Source organism: Lolium rigidum, chromosome 5, assembly GCF_022539505.1.
Source record: "Lolium rigidum isolate FL_2022 chromosome 5, APGP_CSIRO_Lrig_0.1, whole genome shotgun sequence".
NCBI classification, from domain to species: Eukaryota; Viridiplantae; Streptophyta; class Magnoliopsida; order Poales; family Poaceae; genus Lolium; species Lolium rigidum.
Window position 1 is genome coordinate 150,281,564 of NC_061512.1, and position 12,933 is coordinate 150,294,496.

The 12,933-nt window shown below is 41.8% G+C and overlaps 1 pseudogene; it reads left to right on the plus strand.

Annotated features, from left to right (window-relative positions):
* Positions 1 to 9,685: 9,685 nt before the first annotated feature.
* Positions 9,686 to 10,186, plus strand: LOC124656535 (annotated as a pseudogene).
* Positions 10,187 to 12,933: the final 2,747 nt, after the last annotated feature.

Genomic DNA, 12,933 nt, shown 5'->3' on the forward strand with positions numbered 1-12,933 from the left:
TTGGGGTAAAAATACCATATCATTAGCTATACATGACGTTTAGTACATGGTGATATTATATTTGTTTATGGCACTAAATCATATAGCGAGCTAGCATGTAGATTTTGTGTGTTGTTACATTAGTGCACGGTTAAGAATAAGATTAAATTTATCGATATTAGCTTAGCGTGGCCTGCTGGTTCCTCATAATATTTATTGATGCCAAAGTTCCAAACAAAATTGTTGTTACTATTCAAACTATTATATTCTCGTCTAACTCACACTATTATCTAAAGTATAATAAAAATAATATTTGAGCTGCATTAAGATTTCTTACCTTTTATTCATTATTCCACCCATCATAATATTACATGGCGTCCTAAGAGTGTGCAATTGAACTCATCTATTTTTTTGTAACTTCAAGCATACACTAAGGCATCTGGCTTTATCTCGTCGCTAAACCATTAGATTTATCATCAAAAATAGCTTCAAATATTTTGTATTTTCCTAGAATATACATACAAAATATATTTCAAGTTGCATACTGATGGTTTTGTTCATATCAAAATGGCATGTATATATTTTGGAAAGAAACGATTAAATTATGGAACTGATATTATATTGTTTCCTATTGTGATGAAAACCATACAAATCTAAGAGGTCCCAATAGAAGTTACTTATAAATTCAAGCATGTCAATACGATATAGACTATTAATAATATTTTACTATAATAAGTTATGTTACTTAATTTATTACTTAGGACTAATATCTTATCAATGTCATATTAATTAAAAATATATAGTATATGTCACTAACTTTTACTGTAAAATGTTGTATGCATGTTTTTCCCAATTTCCATGGATTTTAACGGATCATTGACACAATATGATTTGTCAAGATTAATTATTTGTATTGTATTCACTCGTAGCTATTACCAATTTTTTTGTGCCAAGAATGTACTTATTGTTTGGAAATGGAATTATACTTCAAAAAATAGTCATATACCAGACAAAGTAAGTTAATATTCGTATATTCTCGGTTTTCATACTCAATAATGTCAAAATGGCTATAGTTGGCTTGCCATTTCTCTTTCGTTTTATGCTTTAGTGTAATTTCTATAGGTTGTAGTCCAATGATCATCTCTTTTCTTAAACTACTCATGAAAAAATAGGAATAGTAACAAAATTTACATTAACCATGATATACCATTATTGGGGATAATTCCAGGTAAGTTTTAAATATTTAGTTATTTATATAAAATCTAGGAATTTTAAGTTTTCTACTTCGCTCCCTTTCTCATCCATGGATACTAGAATCAGTTTTTAAAATTTATGATGGAACCAGCAGTCTCCGATCTTTTTTTCCCCACCAAAATCTTAGATTTTTTTTTTGTATTCGTATAAAATCTAGATCATTCAATCTTAGTAAGTATTGGAACTTATATTTTTATTATGTAATCATATATTGTAACATGTCAAATGACCTATTATACTTAGGCTTGTGCATCCGTAGACCCCCAAGCCTCAAAACAGTGTAAACCCTTGATAGGGTATCATGGTATCGTTTAATCTCCGCCATCCTACCTTTAATTATGAATATGTATCTCAGTTGTCCTTATGTTCCACTCAATAAAACCTTTCAGCCTTGGGGTCTATGAAAACATAAGCCTTATACTTAATATTTGATATTTTGTGCATAGAATTATTTTTGTTCCTACTTATTTCTGGCTTATTGGTTTGTTTGCAAACATAACTCATTGGCATCAGTGCACCATTTCTATTTAATTTTTTCACATCAATATGCTATGCATTTCCAGCTGGCTAGGCTGTGCAAACTTTGACACACAAAAAACGAATATTTTCATGTACTCCCATATCAGTTAATGGTTGTTTTCTCATCTTAGCATACATCTCTAGCTAGGTGCTCTGATTGTTGGATGGCGTTGTTTTTTTTATCTCTAGCTGACCTGCCCGAAACCAAATAGTTGTTGAATCAGAATTAATTTAGAAAATAGCACATCACTTAGTATATTTTCTAAATTAATTGATATGCCATACATATATGTGTGTGCCTCCTTCCGGTCAATTATATGAGGCCATTTTTGAATGCCTTGGACTCCTATCTTCTATTTTTGGAACGTCGTCTTGGATTGTAGCTAATTGGTGAATCGGTATATTGCTTTTGGTATACAAAAGAATAGATAGTATTAGTAATTTGATGTAACATATGTGCTATTTTTGTGTAAAAATTTCATAAATTTGAAAATATTTTTCTTCCAAAAAGAAAATGATACCTTTATTCACGGACAGAATGAGTATCTTACAGAAATTAAGAAATGAAGCGGTAAAAATAAGGATACCAATCACATGCGTCTAGTTTTGTGATGTGTGGATGAGACAGACCATGAATTAATCTGGCATGATCATATTATATTACACGCGAGGCAGGATTGAAACTTCACCTGCTCAAACATGGAAAGAGCCAAAGAGGCCGGTCGGCCAGTGCGTGGATGCTAATCGGCAGCTCGGAACAAAGAGGGCAAGTTAGCCACGTATATTTTTTCTGGTAAAATCAAATCCGTAAATTGTAGATCTAGTACCGTAGCTAAAATAACTTCTTTGGACTCTTTTATTTTTTTTTCTTTCCTACAGATGATGGCATGGACGTGTCAACACGTGTAGTCCGAAATATGTGATTATACTGTTACATAAGATCTTTAAATCTTAACCATTAAAATTACAGATGTAACAGCTAAAATAATTTTAATGATGTGGGTTAATGTAGTGTCTCTATTTTGAACACCCGTATTTTGCTTTTAGTATATAATAGATTTTGTCTTAGTAATATTGGGCCAGAGCCCACTTTGGTCCCCAAGACGGGCCATGAGAGCCTCCCCTAGTAGGAACCGGTTAATTTTTTTAGTATTTTCGGTGACAAATCTTTTTGTCACCTGAAACCATATTCGTTGACAAATACTTTACCGTCACCGAAAATAGGAAATTTCGTGACGAAAAATTGCGTACCATCACACCTGATTTTCTATGAAGTAGCTTTGGTGACAATCTATTTTTGTCACGGGCATATTTTCGGTGACAAAAAACCTATTCTTTGTGACGACAGGGTCATGTTACCAAATATCATTTCTGCTGTAGTGTTGTCCTAATTGCAAATTTGTTGTTTAACTGACGAGGACTTTGAAACAATAACTTTTTTTATTCTGTTCTAACTTGTTTTAGAATTTTAAATTTATAAAATAATGAATATCTTTGAAACTTAGTGAAACTTCATGTATGCATGCAAAACAAAACTTTATATTTACATATTGGTCTTGTTTCATATTGTTAAAATATATTTGATATCAAATATTAAATATTGTTCAAATATATTTAATATTGGTCGTGTTTAAAATATCTCTTTGCTAGAAATTTCAATGTTGAAACGGATTTTAAGTTAGAGTCGTGTTTTAAAAACTACAAATGTCTCAGGTTTAAGAAGTAGATCCTCCAAAATTAGAAAGAAGATAGAAGAAAGGTAACAACTATGCAAAAAGTAGAAGTAGAGAGAAAGGTGGACCATGCACGCCATAGAGCATCCATGGTAGAGTCGTCAAAGTTTCATTGCCATGCCATCTATAGTCAGCCTACAGGTAACATGTATAATAATTATCCACAAAGATGCACGACTTAATGAAAATATGACCAATATGACACTTCTACAAAGTGCTTAGGAGCATGCGTTGCAGCTAGCTCTTAATCTACATGAAACTGCCATTTTTCTCTCTCCTCCAGCTATTCAAGCAAATATTATTTTAATCTTTCTGGTCAATTTCATTTAGAAAGTAGGTTCGAAGGTTTTCTTGTTGAAAGCAGTTTTCTTGCTGGAAGAACAACCACTTCTTTTTTCGCAGATCCGATTGGTCATGAACATCTTAAGGTGCTACTCTTCGCACACCACGATCAAATCTTGCGTCCAGATAGAGCAATGGAATCACCGAGTCTTTCTCCTTGCTCGAATGAGCTGAACACCGACATATTTTGATTTGGTACTCCATTTAAGTTATCTTATTGTACTTGCTCTAACTGCTTATATGTACCTTTCACATTCTCTTTGCATGGAGTTGGAAGAGTTTCTACATGCATTTGGGAACACAATCTTGCATGAAGCTATTGTATCACCTTCATCCTCCCTCCCCCTTTTGAAAACTGACCCCGACATCAACCGGAGAGGAGATACAACCCGCGGAATTGTGGGCAACGAGGATGATTGGACATGGCCAAAATGGGAGTCCCACCTAGTGGTGGCATGCCGATCACCACTGGCCGGGTAGTTGTCCATGGCGGTCAAGAGTTGGATATGTAATCCACGGTTGTCGGCAATGTGTTTCGAAATAATTTGGGAAATGTCGGACTTAATCTTTTCGCAACGATTTTTCATGACAATGGCGCGCAGTTTTCGTTCTCTTTGTCGGAGAGGGGAGAGCGTTGCCTCGGAATACTTGTATGGACCATTGCATGAATAATTTAGTGAGGCTAGAATGGGTTTTTTTTCTGATCTCACCCTCTTTGACAACTAGAAAATACTTGAACGTGTGCCTCATGAGTCACGTCAGTTGGCATGCTCTTGTGAATCGCCTAATTAGTCAAACAAGCTCTTGTGGTCATCGAGAAAATTCTTACCTTATTGTATAGTAAAATTTGAAGGTGTGTTATCACTCTTAGGTGTTAAGACGGGTTCCACCTAAATCTCACTTATAGTTCATTTTATGTTATTTAATGTAATATTTTGGCAAAAAATTTCACTAGAAAAAAAATGAACTTTAAGTGGGATCTCACTTGCATTTCTACCGGTCATCTTACGCCTTGATCTTAATGCTCATCCTAACGCGTCCAATACACCGAACCAAATAGAGTATTTAAGAAAGTGGTACCTAATCAAAATGATCAACTTAGCCACCCGGCTCTGCAAGTCATGGTGAAAACATGCCGCCTGCTACACGTTTAAATATATTTTCTTGCCCCTTCTATCAGTTCGAACTTTTGGGTTGAGTTGGAAAGTGCATGAATTCTATATGGTATCAAAGTCAAGAGGTCTCAAGTTCAAGATCATACTCACGTAGTATTAAATAAATCTGCAACCTACATCGAACCCACGTCTAAGTACTAACATAGCCTAGATGCAAGTAACAATGTCTTGCTCAAGTACGGAATCAGAATACAAAGTGCTTGTAAATGCCACTACATGATGATATCATTTTGGCTGAATCTCTCGTAGAAAAACTTGGATTAAAACTTCCTCAAGCTCCTTGTTTATGGTGTAAATACTTGGGAGCAGGATATTTTCACATAATCCTGTTTTGGTGTTAGAGCTAAGCATATTGGAATAATTTTCCATTGTGAGAGAAAGACTAGCATGAAAAGAAGTTGGAGATTAGATTCATTCCTTCCAAAGAACAAGTGGCAGATGGTGTTTTGACTAAAACATTTAGTATTAGAACCTTTGAGAATTTCAGGCATAATCTCAAATTTACTAAGTTGTGATTCATAGAGGGTATTAGAGATAGAATCTTGTACAACGGAAAATGGCGTGAATATATAACATTTTGGTTTAGACTAGGTGACTTTTGGTTGAGTTGGCTACTGCACAAATTTTATACTATTATGTTTACTGATTTGTCTTGGCTTGCTATATCTCATTCGAATGAGAGTTAAATTATTCTGCAGAAGTCCATCAGATCTGGATCGCGATTCATGCAGCATTTGCGTTGCAAATATGGTGCAACCCATCCTTCATTCTGTTATGCTATAGTTGCAATTAAATATTTTTCAATTGCATTATGATTACAACCGAGTTAATTTCGGTTGCACACAGCTGCAAGTAGACCCCTTATGTTTTATCTTGGAATTTTCAGTTGCACACTGCCTGCGACTGAATATGTCGTTTCAACTGAATATGAAAATTATACGGTCACTTAGCTATACATATATTTGTTGGAGTATTGTTTTCACTCCCGGTGTAAACGGGGGATGATATATGCAGGTCCCACCTACCAAACCCTAGAAAGTAATTCTACGGTAGCGACTTAGACCACACACTTCAACGAACAAATGAGTACTTTTTGTAGTACTATAAGTTTAGTTCTAGGACTAAAAATGCCACACTTTCACTTTTCCGCACTTTCACTTTGCCACATGCATTTTCAGGCAGACTTTGTTGCAAACCAAACAGCACCATGTAGTGGGAGATATGAGACATATTTCCACACGTATGTGCCAGAAGCTTTACACCGCGTGGCAAACGTTTGGTCAGCACTCCCAACCCAATGATATAACTATTAACATCTGAGCAAGAAGCTTACTTGAGGAATCTAATCATTTTCCTCTTTCGTGGAAGAATCTAGCGTGCACGTACATATCTCAACTTCGATTATTGTCGTATTGTACTCTGCTAGTTTTCAAACGTGTTTCCCGTACATGGTTGGAGCGTGTACGTTCTAAACTAGGGACCCCTTTCAATGACATATCGCTGATCTCTCCATTAATTAGGGTCTTTTGTGCTGTAGCAGTTGCACCGGATGCAAGGAACTGTTGATCCAGCAACTGCGTGCTGTTGTCTATGGATAACGACTGTTCTTGTCGTACGTTTCGGATAGACATCAGCAAAACTAACTGTTCCTTTTATTCTGTAATCTTCAAAACTCCCGGTCGGGGAAAACGCCGACAGTACAGTACGTACGAACCCACGAGATCAACAACCAGACAGAAGCATATAGACCAATTAGTCTATGCAATGTTCTATACAAGGTTATATCCAAAATGATTGATGTTCGTATTAAGCATATTTTAGATGAAGTTATTTCACCTGTACAAAGTGCTTTTGTCCCTGGCAGAATGATCACAGATAATATTCTTGTGGCATATGAAAGTTTGCATACAATGAAGAACAAAAAGGGGAAGGAGGGATACTGTGCTGTTAAATTGGACATGCATAAGGCCTATGATCGTGTGGAGTGGATTTTTCTTGAAAGAATGTTAATTCAATTGGGTTTTCATCCTGAGGTGGTTGAGCTGCTAATGGCTTGTGTGAAATCCGTGAAGTATAAAGTGAGATATAATGACCAAGAAACAGGGGGTTTTATTCCAACCAGGGGACTGAGACAGGGGGATCCCCTCTCTCCCTACCTATTCCTGATTTGTGCGGAGGGTTTATCGAGCTTACTAGCTCATCAAGAGGAGGTTCGTGGTATTGAAGGGGTAAAGGTGTGCAGAAATGCACCATCAGTGTCACATCTTTTATTTGCTGATGATTCCTTAATCCTAATGAAGGCAAACATAGTTAATGCAACCTCGTTGAGACAAGTGCTTGATCAATATTGCACAAATTCGGGACAATTGGTGAGTGAAGGGAAGTGTAGTATTTACTTCAGCCCCAATGTTGATGTTCTTATTAAGGCTGATATATGCTCTGAGCTGAATATTATGACTGAAGCATTATCTGATAGATATTTGGGTCTACCTGCCATGGTGGGGATAGACAAAAGTGATAACTTTATGTACCTGTTGGAAAGAGTGATAGCCAGGCTGAATGGTTGGAAGGAGAAAACAATGTCAATGGGAGCAAAAGAAATTTTACTCAAAGCTGTAATTCAATCTATATCTGTATTTGCGATGGGAGTATTTAAAATACCAAAGAATATTTGCAAAGCCATTACCGATGCTATGGCAGCATTCTGGTGGGGAGATACTGAGGATCAGAAGAAGATGCATTGGAGGGCATGGTGGAGAATGTGTATTCCAAAAATTGATGGAGGGATGGGATTCCGTGATCTCCATTCTTTCAATTTGGCGATGTTGGCCAAACAGACATGGAGACTCCTCAATAATCCAACCAGCCTATGTGCTTCCATACTTCAAGCAAAGTACTACCCAGATGGAAATTTGTTGGCTGCGGGGCCTAAGAAAGGGTCTTCTTTTACCTGGCAGAGCATCATTAGTCGCATACAAACTTTCAAGAGAGGGCATATCTGGCGTGTGGGCAATGGCACAAGGATCAATATATGGAGAGATCATTGGGTGCCAGGAAGTGTTACACGCAAAATTGAAACTAACCGTGGTAATCGTTTGCGAGGACGAGTTGATGAGCTTATTGATCCATCATCTGGCTTGTGGGATGAACAATTAATCAGGGAGAACTTTAACCCTTTGGATGCTAGAAGAATTCTACAAATTCCCATTAGCCAAGATTTAGGAGAAGACTTTGTAGCTTGGCACAAGACTAGTAATTTCTGTTTCTCTGTTCGATCTGCCTACTACTCAGAATGGGAGCATCAGTTTGGTCTGAAAATCAGAAGCAATGTTGGACAAGGCTCATCGTCTATAAATCCAGTATGGGGAATTGTTTGGAAACTGCAAGTTCCATCTAAAGTCAAAATTTTTATCTGGAGAGCTTTGCATGGCTTGGTCCCCGGAATGGCTATATTAGCAAACCGACATATCAAAGTGCCAGCTCAATGTCCTATTTGTAAGATGGGGGCTGAGGATATTCGGCACTTGATATTTACATGTAACAGAGCAAAGGAGGTTTGGACGGCGTTAGGTCTGAATGAATTTATCATGAAATGGTCAAAACTGGATAAATCTGGGAGTGTTGTGCTTGAGGAGATTTTACGCTCAGAGTTGAATCACCCGCCTTTACTTGGTTCTCTGAGTCTGAAGGAGACAGTGGCGGTGGCGGCCTGGTATATATGGTGGCAGCGGCGAGAAGGAGTGAAGGGAGAAAAGGTGGCTCCACCAATCAGTTCAGCATTCTCGATTAAAGCCCTGACTATGAATTTTTCTCTAGCAGAACGGAGAGCATCACCGAAGGTGGTAACATGGAGTAAACCTCCGGCTCGACATTATAAGCTTAATATAGATGCATGTTTTTTCCCAAATGGTGCAGGGGCTGCGGCAGCTGTTATTAGAAATGATCATGGTGAGGCGATTGGAGGCGGGACGTGGCCTTTACTGGATATGTTAAGTCCAGCAGCTGCTGAAGCAATGGCTTTAAAAAATGGCTTGTTGTTACTTGAAAATATTGGATGTTCGCCAGCAGTGGTGGAATCTGATAGTTTAGACTTGATTACACCTTGCAACGGAGAAATTGAGTTATGGAGCCCTTATGCAGCAACAATGGCAGATTGTTTTCAAATTGCTCGAAGAATTGGGAGGATATCGTTCCAGCATTGTCCCAGAGAAGCAAACAAGACGGCGCATAATCAAGCTAGATTAAGTTTTGAGTCTAATATTTTCTGTATTTGGGATAGTAACCCTCCTTCATCTGTTTTAACAGATGTGCTGAACGATGTAATCGTACTTGAATTTGTGAAGCAGCAAGTACCAGACGCACTCTTTCCTTACCAGGGTACCGAAGGGGACTGGAAGGTTTTTAATGAGGCGGCTTGCTGACTTAATATATTGGTTTTCAAAAAAAAAAACAACCAGACAGAAGCGACATAAACAACATCGAGTCAAATATAGAAGTAAATAAAAACGAGTCAGTAGCAAAAAAAAAAATCAGAGAACTACTTGTTCTGAGGCGTGGAGTCACCTCTAGCCCTGATTCCAGTCTAATATCATTTTAACAGCAATCCTTATCGATGGGATCCATTTGTCATGGCTGAGTCGGCGTCACACGTGGAGCAGGAGCTGTGTTGGACACGGGACCCACATGTCAGCCATACTTTTTTTCTTCACTTTTCTTTTTTCTCTCCTCTCATTTTCTCTCTCTGCTCGCACGCTTCCGGCGGCCACCTCCTCCGCTCCGCTTGACGTTCTCCTCCTTCTCTCCATCCTCTCATTGGTCGACCCCTCCTCCGGCGCGGTGGCCTTGCCAGCAGTGCCGCTAGACCAGTTGTGCGGGAGCCTGGGCAGCTTCTACGGCACGCCAGAGCCCTACACCTCGGGGATCTGCGGCGTGGACCCCTCCGCATGTCGCTATGCGTGCGGCACATCGGAGCTCGCCACGCTTGCCACCAGGCTGGCGGCGGCCAACGCCACAGCGACGAAGGCAAGCCTCTATTCTGTGATCGACCTCATCATGGAGCCGCAGTAGGCGGTGGACGCCGAGGCCATGAAGGGCATGCGGTCGTGCCTGCAGCTCTACGTGGGAGTCATCCCGGCGCGGGCTGTGGCGACTGGGCAGTACCGCGATGCGCGGGAGGTGCTGTAGGTGGCGTAGTAGGTCGCCAAGGCGTGCGTGCCTCCCAACTCTATCGCTCTGTAGTGGTCGTCAACGGCACAACTCCTTTCCTGCTTGAATCCCCTCGGTGATGGATCCCATGGATGAGGGTGACTATGATGGGGAGCATGCGTAAGACGACATGCATCCCTATACGGAGAGTGCACGCCATGCGCCCCTGGGTGGACCGATGTCCACCAGCCTGCTGTCTGGCACCTTAGGCACCGGAGGATTCCATGCCGTCGGTGCCATGGAAGGAACAAGAGCGACAGTAGGAGATTCCTCGACGTAGGGCCCTTCTGCCGTCAGCTGACCTCCTCGCCGACCCGGCATACGGCTTTGATTCATGGAAGTGGGGCTCGTTCGACCACCTCGAATGGGATCCGAGGAACCAAGCGTGGTTCCTCAGCGATAACAAGTACAACTAAGCCGCTCTGCTCGCGCCGATGAAGGAGGAGAAGGAGTAGGAAGAGGTGGGGGAGGAGGAGTGATGTGGGCATTACCCTTCGGGTACCCGACATTATTCTACCTCCCTTGGCCCAACTAGGGGCCCATGAAGATTGTGCAAGACCAAGCTGGGCTCGTACGTTGGTTGCAACGAAGAAGACCTACCAGGAGATGGATTCTTGATGGACAAGGCAAGAAGGCGTCGATAAAGGAAAGATTAGATCAGATCTCGATGTAACCTAGTCGAGTTTGGACAGGACTCTCGGGACCTGGCCTGCTATATAAAGGCCAGGAGAGGGCCTGCCGAGCATCAGAACAACAATACGTAGAACCACCACAACTTAGAGCATAAACCCTATAATCCTTGCCTCCCGGCGAGTCAACCATAGCAGCCTATCGGCTACCCCATTTTAACCCCATATATTCGATAAAGCAAGATCAGACAAGCAGGAAGTAAGGGTTTTACCTCATCGACGGCCCCGAACCTGGGTAAATCTCTCTCCCCATTTGTTTGGTATCCGATGTCTTGTGCTAGCCTGTAGGATTCCGTTAAACCTAAGCCCCTCATGGCGGGCATTGTTGAGGAGCTCCCTCGTCAATTGGCGCCGTCTGTGGGAAATCTGCTGATACAAGGCACTTCATCGGTTGTTCCGATCGTGTCGGCTACGACTCCGCCGACATAACCATCATCATCGGCTCCATCATCGCCAAGCTTGGGGAACTCGATTCATTTCGGGTCCTTCGAGTTCACTCCGCACACCGACACGTCATGTTCGGCCTTCTCAGTTCTACGCGGCGGGATGGACATGATGTTCGGGAGCGTCCACTTCCGCATCGAATCTAGGGGCGTTCTTCTGCTCCCTGGCCCGATCTCTCCTGGCGCTGCAAAGACCACGACTTCATCGATTGCTACATCTACTTCTTCATCGCCGATCGCAGTCGAGCTATCGGCTGCATCATCGGTATCGACTCCGGCGTCTTCATCAACGCCATCATCGCGCCCCCCCATGTCCTTCTGTCCATCGGATCATACGACTCAGGATCATCGGATCTAACATCGTACTACTGCCTCAACTGGGACACTAGGCATGGACTTGGCTCGCAGTCGAGCTATCGTCTGCAACGCCAAGTACTCCTCCAATGAAGAAAGTATCGACAACGTCACCATGGCAGCCGCGTCAAAAGCGGCTTATCACCAAATATACGCTATCATCAACCCTCAGACACGAGTTCAGATATCCGAGGGCGAGCGCACCCTGGCATCAATCGCGATGGGCGGCGAAACGCCAAAGCTAGCGGCAGCAATGCCGACAACATTACACCATCACCGGGGAAGAGTGGGAAGCTGCTCGCAACGCCATATCCAATAACACTCAGATTCCCATCAGAGCATCGGCAGGCACCCTCAGCACATATCATGTTATTTTAGAGAAGAACCGGGTTCGGTTAATAAATGAGCAAGCTGACCTCGATCGACACCGACAGGCAGCCGATCAATCAAGCGAACGACGAAGGGGGCTACCTTCTCTTGGGAGTGCATCTAGAAGCAATCAAGGACAAGGGAGGTTTCGGCCACGTATCCTTCGCCTTTCAGAAGCCAACGCAAGGGAGATTACATCAAACCTCTCCAATTCTTTCATGACTATGGATACGGCGGGCATGATCAGGCCGAAAACTGTCGAAGGAGCGACAGCCAACCTTGCAGCCTATCTGATCAACAATCAGCCAACACCTGATAATTTGATGGCACCAGCTCATCGGGATGCCCTGGAAAGTCTTGCAATCCTAGGAGACAAGCTCACCCCTAGGAAGTAAAAAAAGTCTTGCAATCATTGGGGCTCGTTTCCCTTGTGCAGGATCACAGTCTACAAATAGTCGTATATCCAAGACCTCGGGTCCTGCTGATCATCGTACTTTGCAGCATCAGTTAGTGTTGGCTTGAATCTCTTCGGTAGCATTGCCTCCCGAATCTTGTGGCTCAGACAATCGGCACCTCGGAGCTCTTCGTCGTGCTCTTGAGTCTCTTCGGAGTCGTCGCTGTCGTAGCCATCTATCACAGCCACGTCGGCGGTGAGCTTTCTCAGTTTTACTCTATGTGATATCATCGCGGGCGTCTTTCGATGATGAGCGATTCTTATATCCGCTACCATGGTGCGGACACTTTCGGCATTCCTGAAGTTCGACATCAAAGCTAGCAGCATTGGAGGAACCTGGTTGAGAGGGAACATGGCCTTCCATATCAAAGAACCGGTGCACTTGTTGCACCCGATCCTGGAATTTCGCAATGGTCG